The sequence below is a fragment of the Anabrus simplex genome, chromosome 2 (assembly GCF_040414725.1).
Source record: "Anabrus simplex isolate iqAnaSimp1 chromosome 2, ASM4041472v1, whole genome shotgun sequence".
Classification (NCBI taxonomy): Eukaryota; Metazoa; Arthropoda; class Insecta; order Orthoptera; family Tettigoniidae; genus Anabrus; species Anabrus simplex.
The window spans coordinates 1076656700-1076680620 of record NC_090266.1 but is presented as its reverse complement, the minus strand read 5'-3'; the positions used below and the strand labels follow the sequence as shown (position 1 = coordinate 1076680620).

General features: G+C 40.3%; 1 long non-coding RNA gene across 1 annotated transcript in view; it reads left to right on the top strand.

Annotated features, from left to right (window-relative positions):
• Positions 1 to 23921, top strand: part of LOC136863298 (uncharacterized) — a 55501-nt gene that overhangs the window by 9720 nt on the left and 21860 nt on the right. The window contains exon 2 of the long non-coding RNA XR_011017792.1: positions 21702 to 21866. This is a non-coding gene — a long non-coding RNA (uncharacterized lncRNA). The remainder of the gene's footprint in view (positions 1 to 21701; positions 21867 to 23921) is intronic.

The following is a 23921-nucleotide window of genomic DNA, read 5'->3' as shown; positions in this document are numbered from 1 at the left end:
CTGTATCTGGATTCTATTCTGCCAAATACTAGCTTAAATAAGTACAGCATTGTGTTTAAATCTTTGCTTTACATTGCAAATAGGATTTTAATTTCCCCCTCCCCCCAAATCACAGATTCTGTTCGGATTACCTGACATTTCGAATTGGGGGTGGTTTACTTCATAGGAAAAATGTGCTTCCAAATTCAAAATGTATTTTTAAATTAGTTCACACTGGCATAAATAGAATGGTATGGTACGAACTATTTGTGCAGCCTCAATGGAATCAATTGCTTCCCTATATGTTGTACTGAAGAAATGCCTTGGAATTTCACACAAGCTAGTATTGTCTTCTTTTAAATAAATTATAGATAATTGCCACTCAGTGTCATGTTCATGACTTGAGCCATTATCCTCGTGCACAGCTGCAATTAAGCACATACAATGAAACAGATAGCTTTATGATAATTGGAAAGTGTTTGATTGACTAAAATTCTTAACAGTTAAAGGAAAATCATCTAGATCATATAGAATATTGACAGTGTTTTTAGGATAAGAACGAAATGTAATACAGTTTGATAACACTCCCTCCCTTGCATGAAATAGTTTCTCCTTCTTCTATTATTAATTTGAATGGTTAAGGGTAGTAGATTGGGCATGTGGCATTTGGATAAAAGTACACAAATGCAATTTTATTTATTTTGGGTTAATGTGAAAAATAATTTCTTTTGGTCTACCACTGAATAAAACTTGGTAACTCCTAAAACAGTTCTTTAGAAAATGTCACATAGCCATAATTGTTCAAGTAGTAAATAACTTTGATTGGGTAAAAACACACACACATCAATTTGTTACTAGCCATAGCATTCACATTGCTGTATTTATTCACGTAATGGACACTAACTTCCCCTTAAAGTTTTGAGAGTTGGCCGTGTGCGTAGGGGCACGTAGAAGGCCACAGCTGCTTTCTTCCCACTCCTAGGCCTTTCCTATCCCATCGTCACCATAAGACCCATCTGTGTCAGTGCGACCTAAAACAAATACTAAACAAATGAGAAAAAATCCCCACTTAATGGATGCACTTCATTTTTTATGAAAAATGTTCTTATTAATAGTTCAAATATGAAAATTTGATGGATTGCAGCATTCAGTAAAACTATTAAATGGAAACAAACAGCTGCAGACTCAGTTCTGCTGACCACACAATACACTTTCCGAGAAGGGTAGCAATTATTTCCATAGCATGTGCGCATACACGATTAGACAGTGTGCACTATTTTTAGTGGGTATGTGGTATTTATTGGCGGTGATTAGAAATGAAGGAGGGAGTAGCAGTGTTTAAATTCATGTTTTTAAACACCATTCCATGAAAATTCTAATCCCGATTGGTTCTTTCTAGTGTGAATGTGGCTCTCTGGTGGATGATGAAAGTGTTGTTGAACTGGTAGCTAATGAAATGAAGACTATGTGTTAATGGGAGCAATCAAATGTTCATAATGTTTTATCGGGGGCTACTGCTGTACTTTATTTCCAATTTTAAGTTACGGTATGCTGTATATCATCTGTGTCATTACATAAGTTGTAAAACTGACTTTAGTTATCGCCTGTTTGTAGCGAGACCATCAGTACATCTTTTTAGTTGCTACTGGTTTGTTATATCATTGTTGGCATTTACTGTTTACTTCACATTCGAGATGATGAATGTTTTAATCGTTTCACTGTTGCATTCGTATATGTGTGGGTGCACCCGCAGTGCTGAATTATTTTAGCCAACAAACTCTGTCTACATCAGCAATATTCATCTAAAGTACAAGTTCTAAGGACCAAAGTTGTATGAAATGATAATTTAACTCACCAGAGGGTCTCCAGGTCGCTGAGGTGGAAGTCCATTATTGGATCCACGGTTTGAGTCTTATTTACAAAAATTTTCAAGTTGTGTTAATTTATTACTTATTTACACTTCCTTTAATATATGTACACACTCTCATACACACGCACGATATAAATAATTAAAAACTGAAACACTGAACTAAATAAATACGTTAACTGCCTGTAATTTTGTAGAGCAGGCTTATATGCAGAAGGAAGTCCAGTACACTAAATGAGCAAAGTAAAAGGAAACTAATATATACAAGGTGCTACACAAAGATGGCCCAGGATTTCATAATATCTCCAGATTTGCGATCTCTTTTTCCTGTCATGTCAAATACATTTTCATGCATGGTCATGAGAACGAATACATCTCTCCTATCATGATACTCCATGGCCATCATTTTGTCATTGGATATAATCTCCAGTTCCCCTTTCTTCAATTTAGTTTTTAGGGCAGGCATAACTTTTCTGTTTTTTCAGACTGTACCACATGCATTTGTAGAACGTTCTTAAAGTACCTGAAACAGATGTGAACTAGTGTACCAGTTGTCTACAAAGAGATTATGCCCCTGTCAAAATAATCTTCAAGAAGTTGTTATGACTGCCCTAGAAGTGCCTAATTTATAGTGGTCTGTAATTTCAGTGGATGAACCTATTTAGGTGATAAAATCTAAGACATATCCTGTCTTACAGTCAGAGAGAACAAATTAATAGTTTTATTCCGAAGCGATGGCGTGTAGTTTTTGCTCGAAAGTTAGGCATTCTTTGGACAACACTAGACTCCTCATCCACATACAAGTTAGCAAATGGGGCCATATGGTGTTTGAAAGTTGTCCTAAAATGGTCAATTATCAAGTGAATTTTATTCAAGCTGTCACCTTTGTTGGTTTTTCTTTGTCACTGAAATGAAGCATGCTGAGTAAAATGAGGTAACTGTTACATAACGTAATTTGTTGGAATATAGGGGCTACGGGGATCACTGGACCAATGTTCCTGAATGGATAAATATTTATTTTGAACCATTAATAGAGTCACAGCAATCAGCACAAATATTTCCCAAAAATTTGTATAAACCCGTTTCTTTAGTCTGAAAAACTGAGTGAGAGGCTTGGCCTCAACTGTTTGTCTGTAAAATTGATTTGTTTCAACTGCCACCTTAGGTAATATTTCTTCGTTGACAAATAGTTCAAAATAAGTTCAGGGGATTCTGAAGTGAGGTTAGTATTAGTCATACCTAGTTCTGGCACCTGAAATCCATGCACATTGGGATCAAATTTATCCTCAGTCCCCGTGAATGGTAATCGTAATTCCAAATTTCTCAAATGTATATCTCCCCCTCTATTACTATCTGAAGATTTACCAACACCACCACTATCACATAATTACTAGCAAAATCAACATCGGATTCTATTTCCTCTGAAAGAGTAAAAATATCCTCTGGATGCATGTTATGATCATAAGTGGCAGTCATGATGCAAACACTAGAGTATTTGTTTACACAAGGTGACAGAAGAGAAACATTTATTCTGCACATTGTATGCGAATAGAAAGGTAACAAAGTTGTTCAAAGGTTAGGTTAGGTACTGGTTGGAAACTGGTATTTTGCTACATTTTTGTTAATGTCGAACACTCTCAAGGACAGATTTGGCAAAAGATTGAGCAACCTGCAGTCATGTTGAATCATTATTTTATCATAAAAGAAATGCCTAATTTTGAATCAACCACTCAGCAGAGAGCTCTAAGCAGACAATTATGAACTCAGTATGCAAAAGGTTAAAAAAAACAGAGAAGATACAAACAATCCTCTTTGCTGAAGTAAAAAAAAAGTGAACACTTGTTCATCTCGTTATGAAGATGAGCTGTGTGTAACTTTTTAACCAGAAACCAGCCCTCTTTACTGGGAATTGAATCTGAGCCCCCAGGACACCCACTGTACTGAGTTTTCATTTCACAATTTGGTTGAAAACCCAAGCTCTTGTAGTATGTAGAGTCACTCAAAAAAAGAATGAGTGCATTGTATTGTAGTGATGATAATTAGAACTAAGTCTGTATAAATATCATGAGCTCATTCTTTTTTGAGCAACTGTACATTTTTGTACATTAATTTGGACAAATAGATCCACAAGATAGTCAGCAGTAATCAGCAAGACTAAAATCCAAGGAGGATTCCTGAAAATTGCAATATAATTGTCATTATTCCAGGTAGGATGTCCCAAACATTGATTACTTTTCTAATCACTTCTTTGTCCTTACTGTGAATTACTTTGTTAGCATTTCTTATAGGATTGCCTGCGAGATAGGGTGGTAATATTTTTGCTCTACACCTCTACACCATGACCTCATTTACAGTTCTTATGACTATTGGTGTTCCTTATTCATTTTGATGTTTTTTTATTTATTTATTTATTTATTTATTTATTTATTTATTTATTTATTTATTTATTTATTTATTTATTTATTTATTTATTTATTTATTTATTTATTTATTTATTTGTCATGAATAGTGGTGAAGTTAAGACTCATGGTCCTCTCCTACACTTAACCACGTCATTGTATAGAAAAACCGTAGAGAATATTAAATATTTTAAAAGAAACTAATTTGTAACATAAATTCAAAATGTAGCAATTGAGGCTTTCACGGCTGGTGTTACAAATCATGTCAGCATTTTCCGAGCTTGTAGGTCGTGTCTAGGAGTGAGTGTCCCGATGTTTCACTGAAGACTGTGTTTGGCATTGTCGAGGGTTCCAGCTGACTTTGATAGCAGTGAAGCTCTCAGTGGAGTGAAGTGCTGTTGTAATTCCACCTCATTATATAGTGCAGGATACGGTACGCTGCTTGCCTGTTGGCCACAATGGGTGGGTGGGGGGGTCGCTGATTGGCTGTTCTTCGGCCAATGGTTGAAGCGTTAGGGAGCCCGATGTACATTGACCTGCCTTGGCGGAGACAGACAGCTGATCACCCGTTGCTTTCTTCTGGTCTGCTGTGGCTATTGTGTCCTTCAGGCTTTAGAGCTTTGAAGATTGGAAACCAGGCTTTGTTTACCCATTCAGACTCCTCTTTAGGGTTGAAGCTGTTGGTGTGCTTCAGGATTTCAAGGGCTTCGCTCTGTAACCGGGCGTGATAAGACACAGTACTTCGGTGTCGCTGTACTGTATGTCATGGCCTGCTAGCAGCGAGTGTTCAGCGACTGATGATCTATCTGTCTGTCCCAGCAAGCTATGTCTGTTATGATATAGATGTTTCCCATACGGAATCTGAAATATTTGTCCCGAACGAGTAAATTTATAATACCGATATAAATGGTCCGTTATTGGACATTATAAATTTTCCAGCTAGCTCATTCCTGGTTGCCAGTGTTTTGCCCTCATGTGCTGGGTTGGGCTCGTCAGTTGGAACCTAGCACACCTACCAAGACGCATGGCTAGTGCATACCGTAGAGACAACTGTGTAGGCTACTTGAAGCCACCAGCAGTGCCAATGCACTATGAGAGACTTTGTCTGCTTGGCCATCAGATGATATTGATGTTGATTTTTTAAATTTAAGATGTGTCCTATCATTCTATCTCTCCTTCTCTTCAAATTTAAATTTAGCCAAATCGATCTCCTCTCACCAATTTGATTCAGTATCTCTTCAGTCGTGATTCGATCTACCCATCTCACCTTCAGCATTCTTCTGTAACACCACATTTCAAAAGCTTCTATTCTCTTTCTTTCTGAGCTAGTTATCGTCCATGTTTCACTTCCATACAATGCCACGCTCCACACGAAAGTCTTCAAAAACATCTTTCTAATTCCTATATCAGTGTTTGAAGTGAGCAAGTTTCTTTTCTTAAGAAAGCTCTTCCTTAATTGTGCTAGTCTGCATTTTATGTCCTCCTTACTTCTGCCATCGTTAGTTATTTTACTACCCAAGTAACAATATTCATCTACTTCCTTCAAGACTTCATTTCCTAATCTAATATTTCCTGCATCACCTGCCTTCGTTCGACTGCACTCCATTACTTTTGTTTCGGACTTATTTATTTTCATCTTGTACTCCTTACCCAAAATTTCATCCATACCATTCAGCAATTCTCGAGATCTTCTGCAGTCTCAGATAAAATAACAATATCATCGGCAAATCTCAAGGTTTTGATTTCCTCTCCTTGGACTGTGATTCCCTTTCCAAATTTCTCCTTGATTTCCTTTACTGCCTGTTCCATGTAAACATTGAAAAGGATGGGGGACAAACTGCAGCCTTGCCTCACTCCTGTCTGAATTGCTGCTTCTTTTTCAAAGCCCTCGATTCTTATCACTGCAGACTGATTTTTATACAGATTGTAGATAATTCTTCGTTCTCGGTATCTGATCCCAATCATCTTCAGAATCTTAAATAGCTTGGTCCAATCAACATTATCGAATGCCTTTTCTAGATCTACGAATGCCATGTACGTGGGCTTGTCCTTCTTGATTCGATCCTCTAAGATCAGTCGTAAAGTCAGGATTGCTTCATGTGTTCCTACATTTCTTCTGAGGCCAAACTTCTCCCAACTCAGCTTCAACTTGTTTTTCCATTCTTCTGTAAATAATACGTGTTAAAATTTTGCAGGCATGAGATACTAAACTAATGGTGCGGTAGTTTTCACACCTGTCAGCACCGGCTTTCTTGGGAATAGGTATAACAACATTCTGCCGAAAATCGGATGGGACTTCTCCTGTCTCATACATCTTACACACTAAATGGAATAACCTTGCCAAGCTGGTTTCTCCTAAGGAAGTCAGTAATTCAGAGGGAATGTCATCAATTCCAGGTGCCTTATTCCTATTTAGGTCACTCACAGCTCTGTCAAACTCTGACCTCAAAACGGGGCTCCCATTTCATCAGCATCAACAGTCTCTTCATGTTCCAGAACCAAATTATCTACATCTTTATCTTGATACACCTGTTGGATATGTTCCTGCCATCTTTCTGCTTTGCCTTCTTTCCCTAGAAGTGGCTTTCCATATGAGCTCTTAATATTCATACACCTAGATTTCCTTTCTCCGAAGGTTTCTTTTATTTTCCTGTATGCAGCATCCACCTTTCCCAGGACCATACAACCTTCGACATCCTTGCACTTCTCCTTCAGCCATTCTTCCTTAGCTACCTTACACTTTCTATCCACTTGATTCTTTAATCGCCCGTATTCTTTTCTGCCCTCTTCATTTCCAGCATTCTTGTATTTTCATCGTTCATCAATCAGGTCTAGTATCTCCTGAGTTATCCACTGATTCTTAGTTGATCTTTTCTTCCTTCCTAACATTTCTTCAGCAGCCCTACTGACTTCATGTTTCATGACTATCCACTCTTCCTCTATCGTGTTTCCTTCAGCCTTTTCATTTAGCCCTTGTGCAACATTTTCCTTGAAACAATCCCTCACACTCTTTTCTTTCAACTTGTCTAGATCCCATCTTTTTGCATTCTTTCCTTTTTTTCAATTTCTTCAACTTCAGGTGGCATTTCATGACCAACAAGTTGTGGTCAGAGTCCACGTCTGCTCCTGGGAAAGTTTTGCAATCCAACACCTGGTTTCTGAATATCTGCCTAATCATAATGAAGTCTATTTGATACCTTCCAGTGTTTCCAGGTCTCGTCCACGTATACAGCCGTCATTTGTGGTGTTTGAACCAAGTTTTGGCAAGGACTAAATTATGATCAGTGCAGAATTCAACCAGCCGACTTCCTCTTTCGTTTCTTTGTCCCAATCCAAATTCTCCTACTGTATTACCTTCTCTTCCTTGGCCTACCACTGCATTCCAATCTCCCATCACAATTAGATTCTCGTCACCTTTTACATATTGTATTAAATCTTCTATCTCTTCACGTATTCTTTTGATTTCCTCATCATCTGCTGAACTAGTAGGCATATAGACCTGCACTATTGAGGTGGGCATTGGTTTGGTGTCTATCTTGACGACAATAATTCTTTCACTATGCTGGTCGTAGTATCTTACCCGCTGCCCTATTTTCATATTCATTATTAAACCCAGGGGCGAAGCGTCAGGGCAGACAGGGTAGACAGCGTGTACCCTTAACATTTTGTGAAATAAATATTGTCTAGTTAATTCAATTAATTATTAATTATTTCCAGATTCGTGACATTATTGTATTCCCCGCTTTTCTTATTTTCGTCTCGCTTCCGCAATGCTAAGGCTCGCGTTAGTTACACGAAGCACGTAGGCGAAAGTAGACGCTGTCCATTCTGTGTATTTTCCCTTTGATTTTCAAAGCTTTCAGATACAGACCTTGTTCAGATAGAGCAACACTAACGCTATCTGTAGGTGCTGACTGTGGAACTATGACTTTCCTATAGCGAGATGTCTCCGCCCAGTAGACAGACTTACTAGCGTCTCTCATTGGCTAGTATTTGGATCTCTCTTATAAAGGTGCTCTTATTGGCTGCCATCTTCGACATGCTTTTAATGTTATTAATTTGAATTTACTTTATTATAAGACACGTCTAAAAATAAATTAATCATATTTAAATACGAAGTATAGTAAACTTACACCTAATAAATGAATGACAGCATCAAAACCCTTCAGGTACGTGCATTTTCTTGCCCGCCAATATTAGTTGCGGTATTATAACCCCAACAACTATTGACTTCCAGTCTTAATAAGCTAGTCCAGAGTACGCATACGGAAAAAAAAATTGCTTAACTTGATGCTGTATATTCCGTTAAAGTCAGTTTCTAGTGAACGTGCTATGAGTGCATTCAAATGAATTGAAACGTATTTAAGGAATTGGATGACCAACCAGAGACTGTCTAACTTGGGAACTCTAGCTATAGAGAAGAAATTTCTGTGGAATTTTAGCAAGACGCCTGACTTCAAGACGAGAGTAATAGATATACAGTATTTGCCGAAATGAAGGACAGGCGGATTAAACTCATTTACAAGAATATTGTTTAAGGTGACTTGTACGAACAACTATTTATTTCTTATTTATCTTATTAAATCTACATAGCAATGAAATATATTGCTATTTTTATTCTAAAAGTATGTTGTTATTTCACAACCCCCGCGGCCTATTTCGTCTATATTTAAAAATAAAGCAAGTGCACGTAGGGCAGGGGCGTAGCCAGGGGGGGGTTACTGGGGGTTAGAACCCCCCCCATTGAACTTTCACAAAAAGAAAATAAATAGAAACTGACAGTAAACAATAAACTTCTTTTATGTGATCAAGATAAACTCCCTGCAATCTACTGCTTGTTGAGAGTGTTTGCCACCCTACCTGTCACCACTGCAGCCAGTGAGAGATCATTTTCAACATTAAGACGCCTTAAAACCTACCTCAGAAATACCACAAGTGAAAGTCGACTCAACGGGTTGGCTCCCTTGAACATTCACAGAGACATAGTTGTAAAACCAACAGATGTATTTTCTAGGAAGCCTCGAAAATTAGATTTTAGATTGTAAACTGAACATACCGTTTGAGATAAAACTGCTGACCTCGATCATATTGTTCTTGTTCTGTATTTTAAAGTAAGAATTTTGTAGTGTATTGCAATCTGAATATCACATACAGTAATTCACTCTTGTATCAGTATCCTTATGACAGTCATGCATGCGCGTACCAGACACGCACAAGCACTTTCATTATGTTATATCTTAATTTTGTAACTGCAACCCCCCCCCATTGGCCGATCCTGGCTACGCTACTGACGTAGGGTTATAGATTGTTATGTGGTTTGTCTTATTTTCAGAGTCATTAATATAATACTGAATACAGATGTATGTGTCGAAAACAAAATTCCATATAATAATATGATTAAAACAGTTTAAATAAAAGAAATCTCTGTGTACCCCCTTACTTAGTTCGCGCTTCGCCACTGATTAAACCAACTCCTGCATTTCCCCTGATTGATTTTGTGTTGATAATTCGGTAGTCGCCTGACCAAAAATCATGTTCTTCCTGCCAACGTACTTCACTTATACCAACTACATCTAACTTTAGTCTATCCATCTCCCTTTTCATATTCTCTAACCTACCACAACGATTCAAACTTCTAACATTCCACGCTCCGACTCGCAGAATGTCTGTATCCAATCTTCCTGATGATCGCCCCCTCTCGTGTAGTTCCCACCCAGAGATCCGAATGGGGGACTAGTTTACCTCCGGAATATTTTACCCGGGAGGAAGCCATCATCAGTACATCATTCAAACAGAGAGAGCTGCATGTCCTCGGGAGGTAGTTACGGCTGTAGTTTCCCGTTGCTTTCAGCCGTGTAGCAGTATCAACACAGCTAAGCCATGTTGAGTATTATTACAAGGCCGTATCAGTCAATCATCCAGACTGCCGCCCTTGCAACTACCGAAAGGCTGCTACCGCCCTTTCGATGAACCATTCGTTAGCCTGGTCTCTCAACAGATACCCATCCAATATGGTTGCACCTGCGGCTCGGCTATCTGCTTCATTGGGACACGCAAGCCTCCCCACCGGGGCAAGGTCACATGGTTCGCAGAGGAGGTTCATAATTTTAATGAGTTGAATGTATTTCAGGGAGTTGTGTCGGTGACAGTTTCTGGTATTTTCTCTTCACGTTATGGCCAAAAACATAACAAACGTTATCTCGAAGTGTTCAGAGATACGTATAAAATTAAATTTCCGTTCATTTTACAGTCTAATAAAGGAAACTATTCTGCGAATCACCTAAGGAGGTAAATTTTATTTCGAGTTATCGGAATTTCGAGATATAGAGAATACCGTTTTTGAGCATGTATAGCACATAATTGAATCATACGTATCTGTGAGCTTTTACTGAATATATTATGTTTAACGGTACTTTAAAATATACAAAGAAACTCTATTTTACGACATCACTTTAATTATAGAGCCTCCATGGCTCAGGTGGCAGCGCGCCGGCCTCTCACCTCTGGGTTCCGTGTTTCAAATCCCGGTCACTCCATGTGAGATTTGTGCTGGACAAAGCGGACAGGTGGGACAGGTTTTTCTCCGGGTACTCCGATTTACCCTGTCATCTTTCATTCCAGCGACACTCTCCAATATCATTTCATTTCATTAATCATTCATTAATCATTGCCCCAGAGGAGTGCGACAGGGCTCGGCAGACGGCACGATTCCCATCCTCGCCGCTAGAAGGGGGCTTCATTCATTCCATTCCTGACCAGGTTAAATGACTGGAAACAGACCGTGGATTTTCATTTCACTTTAATTTTAACACTTATTATAGTAACTTTTTAGAAGACGCGATACAGTACTGAAACAAGAAACGTAGCTCCGTTAACACGTTTGGAAAAATATCCGTTAGTCTCTTCTGTTTGTTGCGGTTAACCTTTCCTCCCTTCACGTTGAAACTTCTTGTCAATACCATGCAGCCGTGTTTCGTAAAAGGAGCTTGTCATCCGCGACTTCTGGGCTTGCTTTCGTACGTGACCGGTAATTGACACCCGAGAAACGGCGAGGCTTTGCCGATTTGCCGATCATTTGAAGTTCGAGTTTTTCGGTTGTCGTCATATTAGTTTCCAGCTTCACTGGAACCCTTTCTTTACTTGTTATCTGTTCCTCGCAAACCGCAAATGTCGTATGGCACAGTTAATGTTGCACAAAATTCGAGTTACGTTTCAAGGGAGCAATGTTTGCTTCGAGAAATCGAGAAATTCGTATAATCGAATTTCGAGAGTAGAGAAATAAATACACGTGAAGAATAGGATAAACGGCCGGAAAATCTAAGTTAGTTCGAGATACTGAAAACTCGAATAATGGAGGTTTGAGATATCGAAGTTCGACTGTAGTATTATTCTTATTATCTGCGCACTTTTTATCGATATTTTTGTGTACGGGGGTGAGGAGTAAGGAGGAAGCAGTTCCGGTTCCAGTAGTACTGCCAACTGAATGGAAATGAAATCTGAATTGAATCGATAATATGATCGATCGATATGAATTTTGCTAAACCTTTGTTATCTTAAGCCAACAACTGTGTCACACACACACATTATATAACATTTATCGATGCGAATCTTATTCCTAGAGTGAATTCTATAGTTTGGCTTTGCTGTGTAAATAACAACAGTACTAGTACGTAGGGTGTACGCCAGATGTCGCACAGCGATGCATAAGCGATTCATAGTTTGTGTTTCAAAGGTTGCGAGTACAAATCTCGAAGATTGCCGAGGTCGACCAATTCAGCACTAGGGTGTAAATGTATCCAGAAAAGGTGCGCAGATAATATGTATGTGTCATAAATGAGGGTGATTACGTACATTTTCTAATAACCATTTTAATGTTGTTTTCTTAGTTCAAGATTTTAAATTTAATGGTCAATTCACATTGTAACTGTAGATCTGTATGCCTTTTATCTCGTCTTTTTTTTTTTTTTTTTTTTACTTAGACCTTGGCGCAGTATATGTGATGAAATCCAAGAATTAAAAAAATCTTCCTATTTTTGATTTCCAAAAGTTGGCAGCTATGCTGTAGATTACGTAAATGGCACAAGAAATACAATTTAATGGAACAAACACCAGCATGAGAACATCAACTATTGCCCCAATTTGTCCTCTTGAATTACAACTTTATCTTATTTTGATCCTTTCTCCTTTAAAAGTACTCCGTCTTATTCATCTACTAATGTCATTCCACATCATCTCTCTGCTGACCACTTGGAACATACCATGCAGTTGAGCAGCTCATCTCCTTACTCCGAAGTCTTCCCAGCCCAAATTATGCAACATTTTCATAACTCTACTCTTTTGTCAGAAATCACCCATAATAAATCAAGCTGCTTTCCTTTGGATCTTTTCCAGTTCTCACATCAATCTTGGTGAGGATCCCATACCCTGGAACCATACTCTAATTGGGATCTTACCAGTTACGTATGTGCCCTCTATTTATTGTATTGTAACCATATGAATAGGTCTGAAACAATTATTTACAACTGCCCCTGTGGGTGGGGTTCTCATCTTGGGAGCATGGATTGGAGACCACCATTCCCCTAACTGAGTCTGGCATTGCAGCCATTTAAGTGCCTGTATCAGGCTCCTTACCTTCCATCTTTACTATCTGACCTCCCTTAACGAACTCTTGTTCTTTTCTGACCCCGATAGTATTAGGTTTACAAGGCCTATGGAGTCCTTAATTTTCATGCCCTCTGTGAGGGACCCTTCCCTTTCTTTTTCCAATACTTTCACTTTTTGAAATGTCGGGCCTCTTCTACTTTTTCCCTCTAAGTTGTATTAATAGAAGATTGTTGCCCTCATGTACTTCCTCTTAAATCACTTCATCACCACCACCATTAATGTGATTACCCCAATAAAGATCTTTCTTTATATTAGTACTGTCCGACTCGTTGGCTGAATGGTCAGCGTACTGGCCTTCGGTTCAGAGGGTCCCGGGTTCGATTCCCGGCCGGGTCGGGGATTTTAACCTTCATTGGTTAATTCCAATGGCCCGAGGACTGGGTGTTTGTGCTGTCCCCAACATCCCTGCAACTCACACACCACACATAACACTATCCGCCACCACAATAACACGCAGTTACCTACACATGGCAGATGCCGCCCACCCTCATCGGAGGGTCTGCCTTACAAGGGCTGCACTCGGCTAGAAATAGCCACACGAAATTATAAATTATTATATTAGTACTTAGAATGGTCCACACGATGTACTTATACTCATTGACGCAGTAATTAACACCGAGATACCAATATTTTTGGTTTCACTTCATTTTCATGCTTTTGTCTTCTACTATTTTTCCCACACCTTGTAGAGGTTGCCAACAGCCGTAGCCGCGTTGAAACACCGGATCCCAGATCTCCGAAGTTAAGCAACATTGGGCGTGGTCAAGATTTGGATGGGTTGCCACGCGCTGTTTGGGGGGGGGGGGGGTGAGGGAATGGAGGAGCGGAAAGGAACTGGCCACTCTACTGCACGTAAACTCTGGCTCAGGACACCACTGCGGAGGTTCGGACCTGCCTTCGGGCAGAATACACTCTTACCTTACCTTGTAGAGGTTGCAAGTGCGAACTGAGTTGCACATGTCGATTTGGCTCTGTTCTACTGCTAGATGCCCTGCCCTGCACCAACCCTATGTGGAGAGATGAACTCACTGTTGCTTGTTTTTGTGGTGTGTTGTCTGAATTTCAGTAGGATAGTGTTGGGACAAACAGGAACAACCAGTCCTCGAGCCAAAAGAATTTATCACACGCAGTGAAAATCCCCAACCCGGCTGGGAATTGAACCCAGGATCTCTGAACCGAAAACCTCAGTGCTGACGAATGAGCCAAGGAGTTGGACATTCTCATACTTCTGTAATGGTTACAAAATTTCTTATATCAATCTGTGTACTTGTGGGTATTAATGGCCCCAATATGTAGTTTGAAGCATCTGATAGCTTAATGGATTAGTGTTCAAAGTTGTAGGGATGAATTCATTACAATTACTTTGCTGGTCATTGCTCAGATAGAGGAAAGTTACTGGTACGATACATTAAAGAAATTCTAGCAGTCAATTGTTGCGTTATATAAAATGTCAAATGCACAGAATTATTGTTATACCAATAGATTGGACAGATTTATGAGCTTGGCAGAAAATAATTTCAGTAGAAGTTGGGTAATTTGAACTTGAAAGGTCCAGGAAAAGGTCATTTTAATTAACAAATTTGAAATAAATGGTATCATGCATTGTACTTACTGTAATGTTGGATTCAAAATATTTTTAGTGGTTCCTCGAGTAACAATAGAACATGATGAAGCAATGACAGGCCATAAAATTGTACGTGGCATTTTATAATAAAGCACTCTTCACAGTGTAGGCCTCAATACCGTACAGAAAAACAAAAGCAGGTATCCTGATGCAGCACATTGTACGTCAGGGCTCAACCTTTTATATCCTGGGTATTCGTGGGACTGTGCATGGTTTCTGATTTTGGTTTTGATTCATCTAAGGCTGCCAGCCTTAAAACAGTGTCCTTTGATTTTTCAATTAAGAAACGTAACCGTTTCAAGTGTGTCGACCTGGCTAGCAAGGAAGCTTCTGAAGAATGTCTGCCACATTTCTGGTTGCAACAAGAATCAATGGAAGGAGCTTTCTTCAAGAGAACCCATTCCTGATAGTAATGCTGTGGAAGGTCGTGTTGGTGAAGTAGACAAAATGAGGAAATTGCAGGATGGTAGCGTACTCTTCAAGACTAGTACACTCGTGCAGAGTAGGAAGTTATTGGAAGCCTCAATTTTTGGATCAGTGTCAATTAAGTATGAAAGTCACAAGTCCCTTAACTCATGCAAAAAGGTTATCTTTACTAGGGACTTGATTAAGGCCTCCGATGATGACCTTATCTGGAGCCTGGCTTGTGAAGGTGTGTCTGACATTAAACATCGTAAGAGGCATGTCGGTGGCAACCTCTACTACGTGGGGGCTTTCATCTTAACTTTCGATCTTGAGAAACTGCTCGAATGTATAAAGGTATCCATGTACACCGTAACTGTTTGGCCATATTTTCCTTCTCCTACCAGATGTTAAAACTATCAGCAGTTTGGCCACACCTCACCATGCTGTCTGGGATCAGCACTATGTGGGGCACCACTAGTGTGTGTTAACTGCACTTGGCAACATGCCCCTCGGTCCAAGGAATGCCCTACTTTTAAACAGGAGAAAAAGATCCAGGAGCTTAAGACTCTGGATAAACTCTCTTATCAAGAGGTACGGAGGAATTATAAATCAATGGCTCCTCTGGAATTCTCCATCTCCTTTGCAGAGAAGGCCGCTAGTGCATGTGTATCTCCTTCAAGTTTTGTACCTCTGTCCCACCAGCAATTCCACAAGCAACATCAATTACCCAGCAAGTAATTATCAAACCCCAGGTTCAACCTTTAGCAAGTGTGTTATTGCCAAAATCATCTGGAAAGAACTCTTCCCAGACACATTCAGCTGGGAAGTCCTCCTCCACAAGGGCAGGGGGAGAAGGACTTCCTCAGCAAAGGATGGAAAATATCCTTCCAGCCGTTCTTCAACTGCCTCCAAAAAGGAGCGAAAAAGGAAGCCTAAATGTTCCCCTACACGTTTGGAGAAGAAACCTTCTCCAACGAGTTCGGGGGTCCCTAGATTCCCAGAAAAGCATGACAAATCATCTGCCAGCCCTCCCCCAAAAATTTATGAAAACTGTGGGCAAGAGTAAGGAATCTCGATGTCCCTCTACTCTATCACTCTGATCAGTGAGATCACCATCCGCAGAGTGCCCAGTCTCCGCGTCTCCGTCTTCTGACGGGACTATGGAAACTGAACCACTCATCATTGTGGATGGTGGTGACAATACCGACAAGAACAGCAGAAACTGGCAGGTAGTAAAAATGTCGTATGGCTTTTTTAGTGCCGGGATATCCCAGGGCGGGTTTGGCTCGCCAGGTGCAGGTCTTTCTATTTGACCCCATAGGCAACCTGCGCCTCGTGATGAGGATGAAATGATGATGAAGACAACACATACACGCAGCCCCTGTGCCATTGGAATTAACCAATTAAGGTTAAAATCCCCGACCCGGCCAGGAATTGAACCCGGGATCCTCTGAAACGAAGGCCAGTACGCTGACTGTTCAGCCAACGAGTCGGACACTGGCAGGTAGTGAGCCAAACGAAGCAATTGTCCTAATTTTGTTGCATTACCTGTCCAGACAATGGCACTGTTGCAGTCAAACTGCAATTGTTATCACTGTCACCTAGCTGAGTTATGTGAACTGATAACCGTTTCTGTGGTCTCCGTAGTCTGTCTACATGAGTCTTGTTTGAGACCTGGAGATGACTATGAGACTCTAAAGACAGTGTAACTGTGGATGGCATGGCGAGTGGGGGCGTTTCTACCCAAGTTCACTCTGAAATCTTCAGTAGCGAAGTACTGCTCCATACTTTGCTTGACGCAGTTGCAGTTCACGCTCCATTGCCAATAATGACAACAATGTGCAATGTGTACTTCCCACCAGATTAAAATCTTCAGATGCCTGAACTCAAAGTCTTGATCGCTCAGAGTCCTTCTCCTTTCCTAATGCTGGGAGACATGAACGCCTGTTCTCCGTCTTCCTGTGCTGAGGGGAGGATTCTTGAGCGATTGATCAACCAGTTTGATCTTTGCATGCTCAACACAGGGGAACCAACACATTTCAGCAGCGCACATGGCACATTCTCACACCTGGATGTCACATTGTGCACCCGTGCACTAGTTCTCCTGCTACAGTGGCAAGTACACAAGCTCTATGATAGTGACCATTTCCCGATACTTCTCTCTCTCTCTCTCTCTCTTGAATCAAAGGCAGTCCAAATTACCCAAGCGCTGGTTACTTCGGTGGGTAAATTGGCCAGAATTTTCCAAACACACAGTGATGGCCGATGATATGCTGGAGTCTGTTGACACCCACGTTTCTTCTATTACTCCTGAAATTCTGGCTACTGAAGAGGAAACAATTCTTTCCTCATTCAGTATCCCTCGCAGGAAACAGGTCCCATGATGGACAGATGATATTGCAGCAGCCATTCATGATTGCCAACGCATTATTTTTGGAATCTTACGATGGTTAATCATATAACATTTAAGCGTCTGCGTGTGAAGGCCCTTTTTTTTATTAGAGAAAGTAAGAACGCTACGTGGGAAACGTATGTGTCTTCCATGACAGTACATACTCTGTCATCACAAGTGTCGACATATCTCTGCAGTATTGTCAAAGTACAGAACTTGCCCTCAGTCTCCGGAATCTCCATTAATGGAGATATAGTTACGATTCATTCAGTCATTGCAGACTGCATCGCGTCACATTTTGCAAATATGTCCAGCTCTGGGAGGTACGACTCTGCGTTGTGATACCAGTTCCCAAGCCAGGCAAAGATCCAAAACTTCTGGATAGTAATAGGCCACTAAATGTCTTACAAATTGCCTTTGTAAGTTATTTGATAGGATGGTTAACCAGCATTTTGTGTGGGCGATGGTAAAGGAAGGTCCTTTGACTAACTACCAGTGTGGTTTTCGCTCTCCTCTGTCTGCCACCGATCATCTGATCGGACTGGAGAGTGCCATTCAGCAGGCCTTTCTCTAGAAGGAACACCTAGTCGCCATGTACTTTGACCTGTAGAAAGCTTACAATACTACCTGGCGATACAGGATTCTTTCCACATTACACCAGTGGGGATTTTGGGGAAATTTGCCAACATTTATTGAAACCTTCATGTTCCGGCTCTTTCGAGTCCGAGTAGGGAATGCATTTACTCAATATTGTGTTCAAGAAAATGGAGTACCACAGGGACCTGTACTGAGTGTCACGCTGTTCGCAATCGGCGTCAACAGCATAGTTGCGGCTGCTAGGCCTGCAGTCATTCCATTGCTGTATATAGACTGTTTAGCTCTACATTACAACTCTGAAAGGGTGGCATTTGCTGAGAGAAGGCTACAACTGAGTTGGCAGATGGGCCCTGCAACATGGTTTTCAATTTTCAGCGGCAAAGAAACCTCAGTTGTACACTTCTATCGACGTCGACTTGTGCTTCCTGAACCAGAGCTCCACTTGCGACTTAAGAAACAGTGTCTTACCAGTGGTGGACACCTGCAGATCCCTGGGTCTTCATTATGGTAACAGGCTCAACGTGGCAGCCCCATATCCTTCAGCTGAAGGTTGCTTGCATGAAGAGACTTAACATTCTCAGTGGCACTTCATGGGGGACTGACTGTGCTGTACTATATTTCTACACAACAACAGTCCTCTCCAAAATTGATTATGGTAGTGTGGCTTATGTTTTATCATCAAGGTCTTATGCTGACCCTTTTAGAGAGAGTTCACCATAGTGGAGTTAGGCTGGCAATGGGAGCTTTCCGTACTAGCCCCATTCCCATCCTACTCACTGAAGCATTTGTTCCATCTTTATTGAATAAGGAGGCAGCAGTTACTCCTCATGTACGCTGTCAAAAATTCGTGAAAAAATGCTACATCCAAGCTATCAATGCATATTTAGTACCCGATACCACCAGAGATTCCAAGACCGGCCGAATGCCACACAGCCGGTTGGGATTCTAATTGATAGCTTGTGTTGTGAGTTAGATGCAGCTTTCGGTGGTTGTCTTGAGTGGACTTCTAATGAGGTACCTCCATGGTTAGTTCTGTCGTCAGATATACGGCTAGATCTACTACGTGGACCGAAGGTGAACATGGATGGCTCTGTTCATCGAAGATATTTTTCAGGACTTCATTCACCAGTATCCGGTCGTAAGACATATCTTCATGAATGTTTTGGAGAGAATGTGGGTTGCTCGCTTGTCTTCTTCTTCTCGTACCATATCCTCATTGGATGTCGGCTGTCATCAGGGCGAGTTCTCAGAAACTCAGAAAAGAGTGGGGGTACTGTGCCCGTTCAATTCTCCTAGATTCCATAGCCAAGATATTCTCCTTCTTCCCCTACTTCTCCTTCCTTCAATTTTTTCCTTTTAAGATAAGCTGAAGGAGTCATTCGTCACTGATAATATGAGCATGAAGATCTCGCTTCCTAGAGTATGTAGTGTGTATACTGCAGAGCTTTATACCATCTGAGAAGCTCTGCGGTTTGCACTGGGTGATGAAAGAAACCATTTTCTCATGTGTACTGACTCGTTAAGTTCTTTGCAGTCTTTTGACACCTGTTTCTCGCAACACCCACTGGTACAGCAGATTCATGACCTATCCAGGTTATGTGATTCTGGCACCAGAATCACTTTTGAGTGATTTCCAAGCCACGTTGGGATTGCAGGAAATGAACTTGCGGATGAAGTTGCAAAAGAAGTGATAGTTTTACGTCCATGGCCTATGAATGTACCTGCTAAAGGTATTTGTTCTCAGCTATGTCGAACGATCTTGGCATCCTGGGAATCAGAGTGGCTAACTATACAAACTCCCAACAAGCTGAGAGCAATTAAGAAGACGATTACTGTGTGGGGGTCCTCTTTCCGGCCTTCACAGAGAGAGGCTATAGTATTTTATAGATGAGGTTAGGTCATGGACGATCTAGACACTGTTACCTACTAAGGAGGGAAGATCCCCCCCAAAGTGTTCTTGTGGTGCCGACTTCACCATGGCCCACATCCTCGCAAAGTGCGCTGATCTCTCTGGCCTAAAATGGAGCCTTGGCCTGTGGGAGGCACTCGAACGCATACTAGCCGATGATAGGACTACTTCTGACTCTGTCATCCGCTTTATGTGTGACAGTGGATTAATCAAGGTTATGTAAATTGCAAATGTTCTGTTACTCAGGGAAGTTGCGTTGAATAAATAATTTTGTTTTATGTAAAGAAATAAATGAATACTGGATTAAAGCCGAGCTTTCAGCCAAATTGCATTGGCCTTCATCAGGGCACATAAAATTCTGCCTCCGACAGTGAGCAAGGAAATTCGAAGGAACATGGAAATCATGACCGTACTATGCACGGCCTACCCCACTAATTGGACTCAAGGGTTGTCGTGCTGTGATTCACCGCACTCTGTCGACAGTTTCGTGAGTGCATCTCACTGTTCCATGGTGGTGTTATGCAAATATTTCTGCAGTACAGGTCTCCATGTATTCGATAACTTGAAGCCGTCTTCCCTGTTGACGTTATTTGGGTGCAGCTCTATCTCTATGGCTTCCCTTACCAGTCAAGCATATTGTTGTTGTTGTTGTTGTTCTTCTTCTTCATCTTCTTCATCATCATAATGTGAGTGCAGAAAACAGAAAAGAAAAGATTGGAAATAATTGTTTACACAACTGTTATAATGCACAGTTTTTGATACAGCTAATATTAACTTGTGAAAATTTGGTTTTTATAATTCCACCTTTACAATACTGTAATTGTCTTTATTACAAATTTAATGTAGCCTTTGTAATAGAGACAATTACAGTATTGTAAAGGTGGAATTATAAAATCTAAATTTTCACAAGTTGATACTTTGACAATACGGGCTCTAATATGAAATTTATAACGTGCAACAGCTAATATTAACAGACATTGGACTATTTTTGTTTTGGTCCCCTTAATACCACTATGCCACTGTATACTAATCAAATAATATATACCTTAGTGCACTGTCTGGATAATCCTAAACTTAAATATTGAGTTTCAGGAAATTCTGTCTAGCTGTTTTCCTGTGATGTTCACAGCCACTATGTGGCTGAGCCACAAAACTGAGGGTAACAGCATGTTCCATTTCTGAGGAACCAGGAATTGCATGTGGTTATGAGCAATGCTTGGGATAGAAGGGTCTGCATAAGGAGTGATACTGTTTTTGAATGTCCTCTGGGCTTTTGTGAAGTTTAAAATAAGCATGTATGTTTCATGAACGATGTGAGGTATTGAAAACCATTTCTGTCAGGGGGAACTTTTGATGCCTTCTTTTTCCAAGAAATATTATTGCTTATTCTGCTTACGATAGAAGTTTTTAGAATAATTCGCTACATTTTATGAATAATCCACCTCTGAGTCTCTAAAAGCTAGTCATTTTCAGTTGCCTTTGCTCTCTCGGTCCATTTTTAGTCTAGTTTGTGGGACTCGGCTTTATGAGGTAAAAATTTGAACTGTGCAGACAAAATTGTAATTTTATTTATATAGATTAGTTTACACTTTTATTGATAGGGAGAAGCCCTCCTTGTCCAGTTATCTGTGAAGTCTCCTCTGCCGTGCATGGCCTGTTCTGTTCATTAGATGCTATTAAAACTTGCTTGCTTTCTCCCCTGTCTTCACTCTGGGTCTTTTAAAAACCTGCTCTGTACTAAATCTGCTCTGGTCCATTTTCCAGTTAATCTCCGATATATTAACGAATAAACCTGTCTCCTCCTGATCCTCTGAACGTGCAGCTGTTCTGTTACGTTTTATGAAATGACCTGTTTTCTTTACCAGGTCAGATGGGAATGGATGAATTTGGTGGCTGTCCTTGGGGAGGAGCGAAGGAATCATATTATGACTGGAATAAGCCTGCTGAGGACTTAGATGAATGTGCTCTGTCAAAAAGGAAATACATGTGATATTACTCCTCTCATATGTAAGCATACATTCCATACGGAGGTGAGTTGAATCTATCATTAGCTCTTAGTCCCTTCCCATTTGAACTATCTCTTGGTTAAGGTTAGCAAGACCTCATGCTTGCTTGTGATCTCTTTGTAGTGTTATCATCTCTTCTTCTGTAACATGATCTATTATGTTTGACTACGTTACTATTATAATCTAACAACATGCTCATTCTTATTAGGGTACAGAAACTTCTTTACTGACATGGGATTGTTGAAGTAACCTTTTAAAAGCATTAATGTCTGCCAAGTCTGGAAGATGACCTCAGTTTGTACACTTCCCAACATAGAATGTGAGAGTCCCCTAGTAGGTACAGCAGCATGTACAGATGGGAGGATAAGACATGCAACATGGCTTTGCCGAGTTAGGTTCTATTTTATTGTCCTTATATGGCTATAGGTTGTGGCTTGTTACATGTCTCGGCCTGGGACATAATATAACCGCCCATTGGTCACATTAGCCAGAATGCCCATACTTTAACTACTTGATGCCAAGGCATGTACGGTCCATGCTAGGAACTTACAGAGAGAAGGGTATTTGAATAACTTTTTAAGTTACACTTCTGGTTTATTCAAATTAAACAGAGTATATCACCTTTTACAGATGTGTAGGATTTTAGAAAGTCCAAGCAGTGGTTGGAAGATGCGTAGTCCCACAATGTCGGCGTCGGCAATGTGCCACATCGTCAAACTCCTCCCCCCCTCACAATCTCCTCTCAACAGCATGGCACCATGTTATCCCACGGCTGTTGACGGGTCTTGAAGTAACGGTGAGGCTTGGAATCAAACCCAGGAGTCTTGACGCCTGATGATAATTTGAATGCAGCATGGAGTAATTAAATTAAAATTTATTTCCACTGAGATCCCATGAAGGGAGTAGAGAAGTGTATAGGCTCCACACAGAATGTCAATGGGATCTGATACAACACTTCTCCACCACACTGCACTGAGTATTATTATTTCACGACACAGTTTGTAGAATCTAAGTCCACTGAAGTACCATAAGGGAGTAGGGAAGTGTATAGTTATCGCACAGAAGGTCAATGGGATCTGATACGACACCTCTACTGCACTGGACTGAATATTATTACACGACACCGTTTGTAGAATCGACAAGTTCCACTATTCACCATTAAAAAAAAAAGAGAGATTAACAAAGTTCAACGTGAATAATTTGATAGTCTGCACTTGATGACGTAATACAGTTTAGTAGAGTATCACAATTTGTAATGGAAAAGAAGATTAAAACAGTTCACTCATCGATGTAAATTAAAGCACAGTTTTCACGGAAACACTGTTATGAAGGCGCAGTCTTATTAAAGTGAATTAAAGCACAGTTTTTATGAAAACATTATTACGAAGGCACAGTCTTATGAAAGTGAATTAGAGCACAGTTTATGCAAATCAATAACAATTCACGATTATTCACTCGAAGAAAGAATGTTAATTACTTGAGCTTTTCCCATTTAATACAAAAGTCTATTGACAACTCGAGACAGTCAATCACCTCCTACCTCACACAAAATTAGAGTCCAAAGTTTTCTCTTTTGACACTTAGGCCCGGTTTCATCAACACATGTTAGTACTTAACAAGGTGTTTAATCATTTTAACATATGATTTAAGAAAATTTTCGTTTCATCAACAACTGTTAACATTAACAAATGTTAAACTGCGTATTAAAGTTAACATCAGCCATTTCCAATATTAAATGGCTAACATTAGGATTTAGCAACCTGTTCCAAAATGGCTGCTGTGAATCTCGCTTTTGATGCAGAATTGCTCTATTTAGATCTTTTACAAAACAATTCTGATCAAAGAAAAGTTCAGCGACGTAATGACTTTGAAAATTTGACGGATGCAGAATTTCTTCACAGATACAGATTATTGAAAATAGTCCTTGCTAAGGTTGTTGACGAAATTGAAGTGAGGTTGGAATATCCTACGAAAAGAAACTTACCTCTTTTGCCAATGTTGCAGGTACTGATAATATTACAATTTTTTGCTACTGGTTATTTTCACATAATGGTCAGAGACAATGCTGGAATTTCTAAA